This window comes from Trachypithecus francoisi, unplaced genomic scaffold, assembly GCF_009764315.1.
Source record: "Trachypithecus francoisi isolate TF-2019V2 unplaced genomic scaffold, Tfra_2.0 Lachesis_group4, whole genome shotgun sequence".
NCBI classification, from domain to species: Eukaryota; Metazoa; Chordata; class Mammalia; order Primates; family Cercopithecidae; genus Trachypithecus; species Trachypithecus francoisi.
In genome coordinates this window covers 143,490,765-143,503,944 of record NW_022681469.1, presented here as the reverse complement: position 1 = coordinate 143,503,944, position 13,180 = coordinate 143,490,765, and positions in this window count along the sequence as shown.

Below are 13,180 nucleotides of genomic sequence, written 5' to 3'. Positions count from 1 at the left end.
TCTTTACTAAAAATACAAAAAAATTAGCTGGGTGTGGTGGCAGGCACCTGTAATCCCAGCTTTACAGGTTGAGACAGGAGAATCACTCGAACTTGAGAGGTGAAGGTTGCAGTGGGTCAAGATCATTGCACTTCAGTCTGGGCAACAAGAGTGAAACTCCATCTCAAAAAACGAATGAACAAAAAATGTGTACATCTATATATGTATGTAAATACATATGTATTTTATATATGGTATATTATATATATATACTATTTATATAGTATAAATATATATAATGCCTATATATACACACACACTAGAAAATATATACAAGAAAGCTTGTGACAATACTATTTGTAATATGGAAAAATCACATGAGGGAAAATAAAACCTACAAAATATATCATTTTAGAATGCTAAATTCGTTGTGTTATTTTCTCACAATGGGACCACATAAAACAATAAAAAAGAATGAACTACCATTTTTGATAACATGCTGACATCTTAGGAATCCAATAGTGAGCAGGAAAAAATGAATCAAATAAAAATACATAAAACATACAGTCATCCATTTAAATTTTTAAAATGGCAAAATGAAACAGTACAACTTTAAAGACAGAGGTAAGAAAACTGTATACAAAATGCAGTTTATTATAAACACCCATTTCAGAATAATGGTCACTCTTGGGGAAATGAAGAGAGAGGTGCATAGCATTGGAAGGGGCTTATGGGGAACATTAAGTTATCGTGATAATCTTTTTCCTAAACTGAATAGTGGATACAGGTTCATTTGTGCTGTTTCCTTTATTATCCTCTGGACCTTAGTTATACTTATGTAATGATTATTTGTGTAAAATATTCACAAAAAACACCCATGCAGACACATATATGTGTGCATACAGTTTTTTTTAAAAAGGTCTTGTTGGATTATATTTAGAGGATAAGTGCTGGAGCAGGGGTTTGAATATGAAATTTGAGACCACTCCTGCTTGTGAAACACAGAGAAGTCACCCAGTCCAGCACTGGCTAGCACTCTGCCCCCCAGCCAACACCGTGTGTAGTGCAACCACGCACACAATCTCCAGCAGGAGCTCCCTCCCCATCCCACCAACTTCCAGCTGTGTTGCCTCTGTCACCGTCGTGAATGTCTGTAGGGACGCAGGTACCCCTGCATCTCCTAGCACTCTGCTGCAGCTGCTGCACCTCGCACCTGTGTCCCCACCCCCAGCACAGTGGACTCCAAGCCTCAAGGAGCCAGAAGACAAAGTTAAGGTTCAGTACAAATCTGCCAGAGTTACAGCACTCACACCAGGAGTTGGGAGCTGAGTGTTAGCCTCCTAAAATCTCCTAGAAATGAAACCAGTTGGCTGAATCTACCTTCTACCACAATCAAACTCTCAAGGTCATAAAATAGGATAAAAGGGGAACAAAAATCCAAATGTCAGCAGCCTCAAAGATTGAAGGAACATCAGCCCATGAAGTTGAGAAAGAATCAGCACAAGAATGCTAAAAACTCAGAAAGCCTGAGTGCCTTCTTTCCTCCAAACAACTGCATCACCTCTCCAGCAAGCATTCAGAACTGGGCTGAGATGGCTAAAATGACAGGCCTGGAATTCAGAATATGGATAGAAAAAAAGACCGTTGAGCTATGGAACTACATTGAAACCCAATGAAAAGAAGCTGAAAACCATGGTAAAATAATCCAGGAGCTGACAGACAAAATAGCCAGTATAGAAAAGAACATAACCTACCTGATAGAGCTGAAAAACACAGTACAAGAGTTTCATAATGCAATCGCAAATGTTAACTGCAGAACAGACCAAGCAGAGAAAACAATCTCAGAGATTGCAGATTGGCTTTCTGAAATAAAACAGGCAGAAAAGAATAGAGAAAAAAGAATAAAAAGTAATGAATAAAACCTCCAAAAAATGGGATTATGTAAAGTGACTGAATCTATGACTGATTGGTGTCTCAGAAAGAGATGGGGAGAATGGAACCAACTTCAAAAACATATTTTAGAATATCACTCATGAGAAGTTCATCAATGAGAGAGTCCAATATTCAAATTCAGGAAAAGCAGAGTCCCAGTAAGATACTTCACAAGAAGGATCATACCCAAGACACATAATCATTAGATTCTCCAAGGTCAAAATAAAAGAAGAAAATGTTAAACGCAGCTAGAGAGAAAGGTCAGGTCACCTACAAAGGGAAGCCTATTAGAATAACAGTGGACATCTCAGCTGAAACCCTACAAGCCAGAAAAGATTAGGGGCCCATATTCAACATTATTAAGGAAAAAAAAATCCAATTCAGAATTTTGTAGCCAAACTAAGCTTCATAAGCGAAAAAGAAATAAAATCCTTTCCAAACAAGCAAATGCTGAGGGAATTTGTTACCATCAAATATGGAAAGGAAAGACGATCACCAGCCACTACAGCATGCACTGAAGTGCATGGACAAGTGACACTATAAAGCAACCACATAAACAAGTCTGCAAAACTACCAGCTAACATAATGATGAAATAATCATATTCACATACATCAATACTAATCTTAAGTGTAAATGGACTAAATGCCCCAATTAAAAGACAGAGTGGTAAGCTGGATAAAGAACCCAGACCCATTGGTATGCTGCCTTCAAGAGACCCATCTTACATGCAATGACACACATAGGCTTAAAATAAAGGGATAGAGAAAAATCTACCACACAAGTGGAAAACAGAAAATAGCAGGGGTTGCAATCCTATTTTCTGACAAAACAGATTTTAAACCAATAAAGACAAAATTAAAGAAGACAAAGAAGGTATTACATAATGGTAAAGGCTTCAATTCAACAAGAAGCGCTAAATATCTGAAATATATATGCACTCACCACACCATGGGAGCAACCAGATTCATAAGGCAAGTTCTTGGAGACCTTCAAAGAGACTTAGACTCCCACACAATAATAGTGGGAGACTTTAACATCACACTGACAGTATTAGATCATTGAGACAGAAAATAAATATATTCAGGACCTGAACTCAGCATGAGATCAAATTGACCTGATAGATATCTATAGAACTCTCATCCAAAAACAACAATATCCATTCTTCTCATCACCACATGGCACATAAGCTAAAATCAATCACTTAATTGGAAGTAAAACGCTCCTCAGCAAATGCAAATAACGGAAATCCTAACATCTCTTGGACCACAGTGCAACCAAATTAGAACTCAAGACTAAGAAACTTACTCAAAACTACATGATTACATGGAAATTGAATAACCTGCTCCTGAATGACTTTAGGTAAATAATTAAGTGAAGGCAGAAATCAAGAAGTTCTTTGAAATTAATGAGAACAAAGATACAACATACTAGAATATAGAACACAGCTAAGGCAGTGTTAAGAGGGAAAACTATAGCACCAAACACTCACATCAAAAAGTTAGAAAGATCTCAAACTAACAACCGAATACCACAAATAAAAAACTAGACAACCAAAGGAAAACAAATCCCAAAGCTAGCAGAAAAAAAATAATAATAATAACCAAAATCAAAGCTGAACTAAAGGAGTTTGAGACACACACACACGCACACACACACACAAATTTGAAAGACCAACAAAACTAGGAGGTGATTATTTTTGGAAAGATTAATAAAATAACAGATCTCTAGCCAGACTAATAAAGAAGAAAAGAGAGAAGATTCAAATAAACACAGTCAGAAATGACAAAGAGATTATGTCATTTCTGAGCCCAAAGAATGACTGACCTCACAGAAATACAAACAACCATCAGAGAATATTGTGAACACCTCTATGAACACAAACTAGAAAATCTAGAGGAAATGGATAAATTCCTGAATACGTACACCCTCCCACGTCTGAACCAGGAAGAAACTGAATCTCTGAACAGATCAGTAATGAGCTCTGAAATTGAGGCAGTAATCAATAGCCTACCAACCAAAAAAAGCCCAGGACCAGAGTCACAGCTAAGTTCTACCAGGTGTGCAAAGAAGAGCTGGTACCATTCCTACTGAAACTATCCCAAAAAATTGAGGATGAGGGTCTCCTCTGTAACTCATTTTATGATGCCAGCATCATCCTGATGACAAAACTGGCAGAAATATGACAAAAATAGAAAACTTCAGTCTAATGTCCTTGATAAATATCAATGCAAAAAATCCTCAACAAAATACTGGGAAACTGAATTTAGGAGCACATCAAAAAGCTTATCCATCACAATCAAGTAGGCTTTATCACTCAGATACAAGGGTGGTTCAACATATGCAAATCAATAAATGTGTTTCATTACAGAAACAGAACTAAAGACAAAAACTACATTATTATATCAATAGATTCAGAAAAGGCTCTCAATAAAATTTAACATCGCTTCATGCTAAAAACTCTCAATAAACTAGGTATTGAAGGAATATAACTTAAAATAGTAAGAGCCATATATGATAAACCCACAGTCAATATAATGCTGAGTTGGCAAAAACTGGAGGCATTGCCCTTGAAAAGCACCACAGGACAAGGATGCCCTCTCTCACCACTCCTATTCAACATAGTATTGAAAGTCCTGGCCAGGGAAATCAGGCAAGAGAAAGAAATACAGGGCATGCAAATATAATGGAAAAAGAGAAAGTTTATAGTCATAAACTATGCCTGTTTGCAGATGACATAATCCTATACACAGAAACTCCCATCATGTTAGCCCAAAAGCTTCTTAAACAGATCAACAACTGCATCAAAACCCAAGGATGCAAATTAAATGTGCAAAAATCACTAGCATTTATAAAAACCAACAACAGCCAAGATGATAATCAAATCATGAATTCACAATTGCCACAAAAAGAATAAAATACCTAGGAATATAGCTAACCAGGGAGGTGAAAGATCTCTACAAGAAGAACTACAAACCATTGCTCAAATAAATTGAGATGGCAAAAACAAATGGAAAAACATTTCATGTTCAGGGACAGGAAAAATCAACAATCAATATTGTTAAAATGGCCATACTGCCTAAAGTAATTTATAGATTCAATGTTATACCTATTAAACTATCATTGAGATTCTTTGAAGAACTAAAGAAAAACTATTTTAAAATTTATATAGAATAAAAAACAGCTCAAATAGCCAAGGCCATTTTAAGCAAAAATAACAAAGCTGGAGACATAACATTACCCAACTTAAACTATATTATAGCACTACAGTAACAAAACCAGCATGATACCGGTACAAAAACAGACATATAGGCTAATGGAACAGAATAGAGAACCCAGAAATAAGGCCACACATCTACAACTATCTGATCTTAGACAAAGCTGACAAAAACAAGCAATGAGAAAAAGATTCCTTATGCCATAAGTGGTTCTGGGATAACTGTCTAGCCATATGCAGAAGACTGAAATTGGACCTCTTTCTTGCACCATATACAAAAATTAATTCAAGATGAATTAAAGGCTTACAGATAAAACCCAAAAGTATAAAAACCCTGGAAGACAACCTAGCCAATGCCATTCAGAACATAGACACTGGCAAAGTTTTCACAATGAGGAAGTGAAAAACAATTGCAATAAAAGCAAAACTTGACAAATGGATCTAATTTTAAAAAGGAGTTTCTTCATTGCAAAAAAAGTTATCAACAGAGTAAACAGCCTACAGAATGCAAAGGAATTCCTGCAAACTATGCATCTGACAAAGATCTAATATGCAGAATCTATAAGGAACTTAAATTTAGAAGAATAAAGCAAACAACCCCACTAAAAAGTGAGAAAAGGACATGAATAGTCACTTTTAAAAAAGACATGCATGTGGCCAACAAGCATATGAAATAAACCTCAACATCACTGATCATTAGAGAAATGCAAATCAAAACCACAATTAGATGCCATCTTATATCAATGAGAATGGCTGTATTAAAAAGTAAAGGCCGAGTGCAGTGGCTCATGCCACTTTGGGAGGCAGAGGCAGGTGGATTACCTGAGGTCAGGAGTTCGAGATCAGCCTGGCCAACATGGTGAAACCCCATCTTTACTAAAAATACAAAAATTAGCCGGGCATGGTGGCACACACCTATAATCCCAACTACTCGAGAGGCTGAGGCAGGAGAATTGCTTAAGCCTGGGAGACAGAGGTTGCTGTGAGCCAAGATCACGCCACTGTACCCCAGCACGGCTGACAGCGGGACTCTGTCTCAAAATAAATAAATAAAAAGTAAAAAAAAAAAAAAAAAAAAAAAAGATGCTGGCAAGGTTGTGGAGAAAAGAAATACACTGTTAGTGGGAGTATAAGTTAGTTCAACCATTGTGGAAGACAGTGTGGTGATTCCTTCAAGACCTAAAGACAGAAATATCATTTGATCCAGCAATCTCGTTACTACATAAATACCCAAAGGAATATAAATCATTCTACTATAAAGACACACGCATATGTATCTTCATTGCAGTACTCTTCATAATATCAAAGTCATGGACTCGGCTTGAACGACCATCAGTGATAGACTGGATAAAGAAAATGTGGTACATATACACCATGGAATACTATACATCCACTAAAAAAAGGAATGAGATCATGTCCTTTGCAGGGATGTGGATGGAGCTGGAGGCCATTATCCTTAGCAAGCTAATGCAGAAGCAGAAAACCAAATACCGCATGCTCTCACTTATAAAGGGGAGCTACATGATGAGAACACATGGACACCTAAAGGGGAACAACACTCACTGTGCCCTTTGGAGGGGGAGAGTACAAGGAGGGAAAGGATCAGGAAAAATAACTAATGGGTACTAGGCTTAATACCTTCCTATTGAAACAGTCTGTACAATAATCCCCCATGATACAAGTTTACCTATGTAACAAACCTGCACATGTGCCCCTAAACTTAAAATAAAAGTTAAAAGAGAAAAAGAAAAGAAAAAAAAAACTTCGATGAATTACGGACACTTACAAAAAATGTGAAACACTTGTCCTATGAGTCACTAGGAGGGTAAAAAAAAAAAAAATAGAATTTTACACAATGCTTTTCTGCCAAGAGGAACCTCTGTACTACACTATGTCTCCATCAGTTATAACACCTGACCTTCCTGCCTCCTTAGGTTGGGGTGGGAATAAATTCCACAACTGCGGCTACCACTTGTTTTGTATTGATCATTCATTTCCTCCAAGCCAGATACAGTGCCAGGCATTTAATATATTGAATCACATCAGCTTCTCAACCTACAACAAGGCCATGTGAACATCCCAATTTTAATAAGGACACTGAAGATCAGAGACATTCAAAAATTAGTCAATCACCCGACTGGTATATGGAGGGGCCAGAATGAAGACCTCTATCACTGGAAATGGTTACAGTTTGTTCCAGTGCTACATTCAGCCAACATGAAAGGATTCCATAATATTTCATGCATCTGATGCAGTTTCAAAAGATTTATTTTTCATTATTTCTCTCTTCTAATGCATCTTGTGTTGTAGGTGAGACTTAAAGTCAGCATACCACATGGTCTTAAAGTCTCATTGCTTTCAAAACAAGACTATTTCCATAAAGTGATGTCTGTAGTAGTTGCCATGATGATGGTTTCTGCTGCTTAATCTGCCTATGGTAAGTTTTATAAAAGAAAGTTGGTCTTACTCTTGACCTCATCATAAATTGTACTTTTGCCCTTTTAAGGCCGAATGGTATTTAGTGAATACTGTCACCTACATAGGTAACTAAATAGCAGATACTCTCCCTCCCCACCACCAAGTGCACAGGCAGGACTACCTGTCCTTTCACAGGTCAGGGCTGGATGCTGTTGTAAGCAGATACTGGGCTACAGGGGTTCATGACACAGAATCCCTGGTTTCTCAGAGCTCATATAGCAGTGCAGGGAAAAAGCAAATACACAGGTAAGCAAACAAATGAACAAGACAATTTCAGACAGCCATATATGCCTCTAGGCAAACAAAAGAGCATGCAGCACAGTGTTGCTAACAAAGGCAAGAGGAGGAAGAGACAGCTGCTACAGATTGAGAAGCTTTCCAAAGAGAGGTCCATTTGCCCTGAGACCTTAATGTAAAAGGAAAAATAAAACCCTAGTATGAAACTCCTGAGTCATAATGTATCAACACAAGGGCACAATAAGTAAGAAGCCCTCCAGCCAGATGACAAGGAGCAAAGGTCAGTAAGAGGAAAGCAGCAGTTGTGGCTTGGGCTTGTGGTGAGGGTGGCAGAAGATGGGGGCAGTGACGGGCAGTGGGACATGTTTGGAGCCCCCAGAGCATTGTGAACAGGGGCCTGAACTGCCACCACTGTAGATGGTGATTTCTTTTTCTTTCTTTCTTTCTTTTTTTTTTTTTTTGAGATGGAGTCTCGCTCTGTCGCCCAGGCTGGAGTGCAGTGGCCGGATCTCAGCTCACTGCAAGCTCTGCCTCCCGAGTTTACGCCATTCTCCTGCCTCAGCCTCCCGAGTAGCTGGGACTGCAGGCGCCCGCCACCTCGCCCAGCTAGTTTTTTGCATTTTTTAGTAGAGATGGGGTTTCACCGTGTTAGCCAGGATGGTCTCCATCTGCTGACCTCGTGATCCGCCTGTCTCGGCCTCCCAAAGTGCTGGGATTACAGGCTTGAGCCACTGCGCCCGGCCTGTAGATGGTGATTTCTAATGCAAAACAAAAGCTTGCCATTCTAAGGCAATGGCATACACTTTTCTTACTTTTTTTTTTAAAAGACTTTATTCCTCAGATAAGTTTTACACTCAGAGAAATATTGAGAAGAAAGTATAGATATGTCTGATATATCCCCTGTTCTCACACACGCGCAGACTCCCCATTATCAGCGCCTTTAACTAGAACTGTGCATTCCTGACATTCAATGAGCGCATATTGATCCATCGTCATCACCCAAAGTTTACAGTTTTCATTAGGGTTCACTTTTTTTTTTTTTTTTTGAGACAGTCTCACTGTGTCACCCAGGCGGGAGTGCAGTGGTGGGATCTCGGCTCATTGCAACTTCCGCTTCCTTGGTTCAAGTGATTCTCCTGCCTCAGCCTAGCGAGCAGCTGGGACTACTGGCATGCACCAGTGTGCCCAGCTAATTTTTGTATTTTTAGAGACGGGTTTTCACCATGTTGGCCAGCCTGGTCTCGAAATGCTGACCTTGTGATCCACCCGCTTCGGCTTCCCAAAGTGCTGGGATTACAGACGTGAATCACTGCGCCCGGCGTTCACTTTTACTGCTATACATTCTATGGGTTTGGACAAATGTATCTACCACTGTAGTATCATGTAAGGTATTTTCACTGTCCTAAAATCCCATCTCTACCATTCATCCCTCCCTCTCTTGCAATCCTAGCAGCCACTCATCTTCTTACTGTCTCCACAGTTTTCTAAAATGTCATATAGTTGGAATTATATCAGTATGTAGCCTTTTCAGAGTGGCTCCTCTCACTTAGCAATATGCATTTAAGGTTATTCTATGTATTTAGTAGCTCGTTCTTTCTCTACTTTTTTTTCTTTTTTTGAGATGGAGTCTCACTCTGTCACCCAGGCTGGAGTGCAATGGCACAATTTAGGATCACTGCAATATCCGCCCAGCCGAGTTCAGGTGATTCTCCTCTCTCAGTTTTCCAAGTACCTGGGACTACAGGCACATGCCACCACGCCCAGCTCATTTTTGTATTTTTAGTAGAGATGGGCTTTCAGGGTATTGGTCAGGCTGGTCTAGAACTCCTCACCTCAGGTGATCCATCCGCCTCGGCCTCCCAAAGTGCCGGGATTACAGGCGTGAGCAGCTCATTACTTTTTAAGACAAAATAATATTCCATTGTCTGGATGTACCACAGTTTATCCATTCACATACTAAAAGACTTACTAGTTTCTTCCTTATTCGGCAGTTATGAATAGAACTGCTAAATACATCCATGTACAGGCTTTTGTGTTGACATACATTTTCAACTGTTTCTTCTATTTTTAATATTCAGTCTTAGTGTTAATTTACAATGTATTTTCCGAGTGTAATCTGAGAAGGCTTTCTCATCTCCAGCCTCATTTTCATATTTAAAACCTGGCTTTCTGCACTAATTTGAAACATGTGGGCAGGTTAAGGTCATGCCTAAGGCTATGCTCGCGGAAGCTCCTGCCTCCTGCCCCACTGTCCTGAGGCCCTGCGCAGACGGCTTTGGAATCCTGCCCTCACTCTAAGAGAATTTTAGAATCTCATCATAACACCATGGATCTCAGATCTAAGCCCAACGTGTCAGGCTTTGGCCACGTTCTGGGCACCCGTTTCCATGTCCTACCCTTTATATTGATTCTTGTAATGGAATTCTGACTAATAGTTCCCTGAGTCTGGCTCACCTTTTAAATCTAGAATTTTGTTTATAAACCAAAACCTTGCCTCTGGGACTACTTCTTGGTGACAAACTTCCCTGATGATTCTGGGTTCCCATTTTCAACTGAGTAGTAATACAAATAATAATAGAATATATTTTTCTGTCATAATTATCAATGGTATTATCCTATTATTATTCTATTATTTCTTAGAAACACAATGCTAAAAACTTCTCATGGGTTATCATACCTAAGTCTCTCCCAATCCAGTCAGGCCCTGTCATTATCTCTGTTTGATGTAGGAAAGAATGTTGTGATTAAGACCTGATGAGAAATGTGCTCAGAGTCAGTTTTCAGGCAATAGATCCATCTTCCCTGAAAACCTTCAGTCATAGGAGGAAATCTGCATCTCCGCCTGGGTCCTGGGTCACAGGACACATCACTTTAAGAGGCCACTTCGTGCCCTGCTGCACCTTACTCATGCAGCTACTCACTCCGTCACCTTCTGCCTCCACCTGCTCACCCAGGCTACCTTGAGAGATGTGGTCTCTCAAGGCCATCTGGTACAGGCACACGTATTACCTCTATTTTTATAGAAAGTAAAACTGAGCCTTAGTTATGGAAAACCTTATATCTGAACACAGGTCCTCCTAGTCTTCTCTAGTGACCTCCTGAGTCATCCACTGCCCTGCTACGATGCAAAACCATCGCTTCCTAGAACAAGCAGGTCTGCAGCCCAGTGAATCTCTGAACCAGGAATGCTAGATTCAGTCTCTTGGCTTCATGTCAGCTCCTTTTAGTCATCCCAGGAAGTCAAGTTTGTTAAAACGTATACGTTTGTTAAATTATCTACTCATGGTCTGCTTTTGATAAAACAGGTAACTTTGCAGTTTTATTTTCTTTAAGGAGTTCGTTATAGTAACTATCCAAAAATTCCAGCAGGTATTACCTTTGTAGTGAACTCCTCCTGTGGGTAATACTGGCCTGGGAGCACTATCATTCAGGCTAAGAATTAGGGAGGAGGATTTTCCTCCTCCAGGGCACAAAATGTCAGGGCATATCTAGGGAAAGTGTAACGGACAGAGCTGGAGCAGCTGTGCTCCTGTGGAGAGACTCAGTTTGTTACAGACACAGCTCCTGCCAGTCCAGCCCCTTTCTGAGTGCACCCTGGTGACTGTATATTTTCTCTACCATTTGAATTACAAAAGGTCTTGACAGCTGTGGGCCCTGGTTTCTTCTGTGTTGGGGTAACTGGTCCCAGCAGCAACTCCCCTCCACAGCATGTAATGGAATAGCCCAGTTCTCTGCACCCCAGGTCCACTTCCTCATGCAAGTTTCCTGAAAGGTGTTCTAATTCCTCTGCAAGCATTAGAGTCACTTTTCTTTCTCACACACCAAGGGATTAAGAACATAAGATGCAAATGGAGCTAGGGCGTGTCTTTAAAAACCTGTTGGAACATTTAAAACTTTAAAAATGAATAATTATGAAGCTCAATTAGATCAAATAAAGCAAAACCCCACATGTCTTAACACTAACTTGTTAGTGGTTGATTGTGACAGGTTATAGAGACAGGCAGGTCTAAATTCTAGGATACCTAAGGAGAATGTTAGTGTAAAGGGAAATTTCTTTTATAAAATACAACACACACACACAAACACATGGTATACATGTGTACAGTCAATTACTTCTTATATAAAACATGTTTAAACAAGAAAGTAAAAATGGATATGAACATTAGCAGAGCATACACTGGAAAATGATTGCTGAAATGAAGAATGCTTTGCCGGGTATGGTGGCATGTGACTGTGGTCCCAGCTACTCAGGAAGCTGAGGTGAGAGGATTGATTGAAACCAGAAGGTTAAGTTTGCAATGAACCATAATTGCACCCCTGTGTTCCAGCCTGGCTAACAGAGCTAGACCTTGTCTCAATAATCATAATCATAATTATAATCATAAAAGAATTGTAGGCCCTTCTTTTATCAGACATTTATAGCTTCCTGAAAATTTTTGTGCAATTAGTAAAAGTTATAACAGAAAAGCATCTGGCCAGGCATGGTGGCTTGTGTCTGTAATCTCAGCTCTTTGGGATGCTGAGGCGGGAGGATCACTTGAGACCAGAAGTTCAAGAGCAGCCTGGCCAACATAGTGAAACCCTGTGTTTACTAAAAATACTATATATATATATATGGCCTGGGAGCACTATCAGGAGCACTATCAGATATATAGATATATATATATATAGCTGCGTATGGTAGCACACGCCTGTAATCTCAATCCCTGTTACTTGGGAGGCAGAGAATTGCTTGAATCTGGCAGGCAGCGGTTGTAGTGAGACTCGGTCTCAAAAAAAAAAGAAAAAAAAAGAAAACCATCTGGACCTGTTTAGAAGCTGCAGATAGGAAGTGTCTTGGGATGATAACAAAGGAGCTTGGGACCCCAGAGAACACGTGCAGTCATGGGAGAAACAGAGAAGTAAGACTTCGCAACAAAGCCTGAGGGAGAGCTGGCCAGAGTCAAGGAGGAGACTGGGAGATGGCTGCAATAGGTGATGGTGGAGCAGAGGGTTCCGAGGGGTAAAGGGTACTTATCGTTCTTAGTCATGTTATAAACCGTAGAAAGGTCAGTTGTAACAAGGAATAGAAAGTGCCTGGTAGATATGAGGACAAATCCAGTTGTAGTGAACAGAAGGGTGATTGAGTTATGAGAAATGGCGGGTGGAGTTGTCAACTGCTCTTTTAAAGACTGTCTTAGTTCCTTCAGGCTGCTGTGACAGAATGTCATAGATTGGGTGGCTTAAACAACAGTAATTTATTGCTGACAGTTCTGGAGACAGGAAGTCCCAGATCAAGGTATCAGCAGATTCAGTGTCTGATGAGAGCCTGCTTCCTGGTTCATAGATGGTGCTGTCTT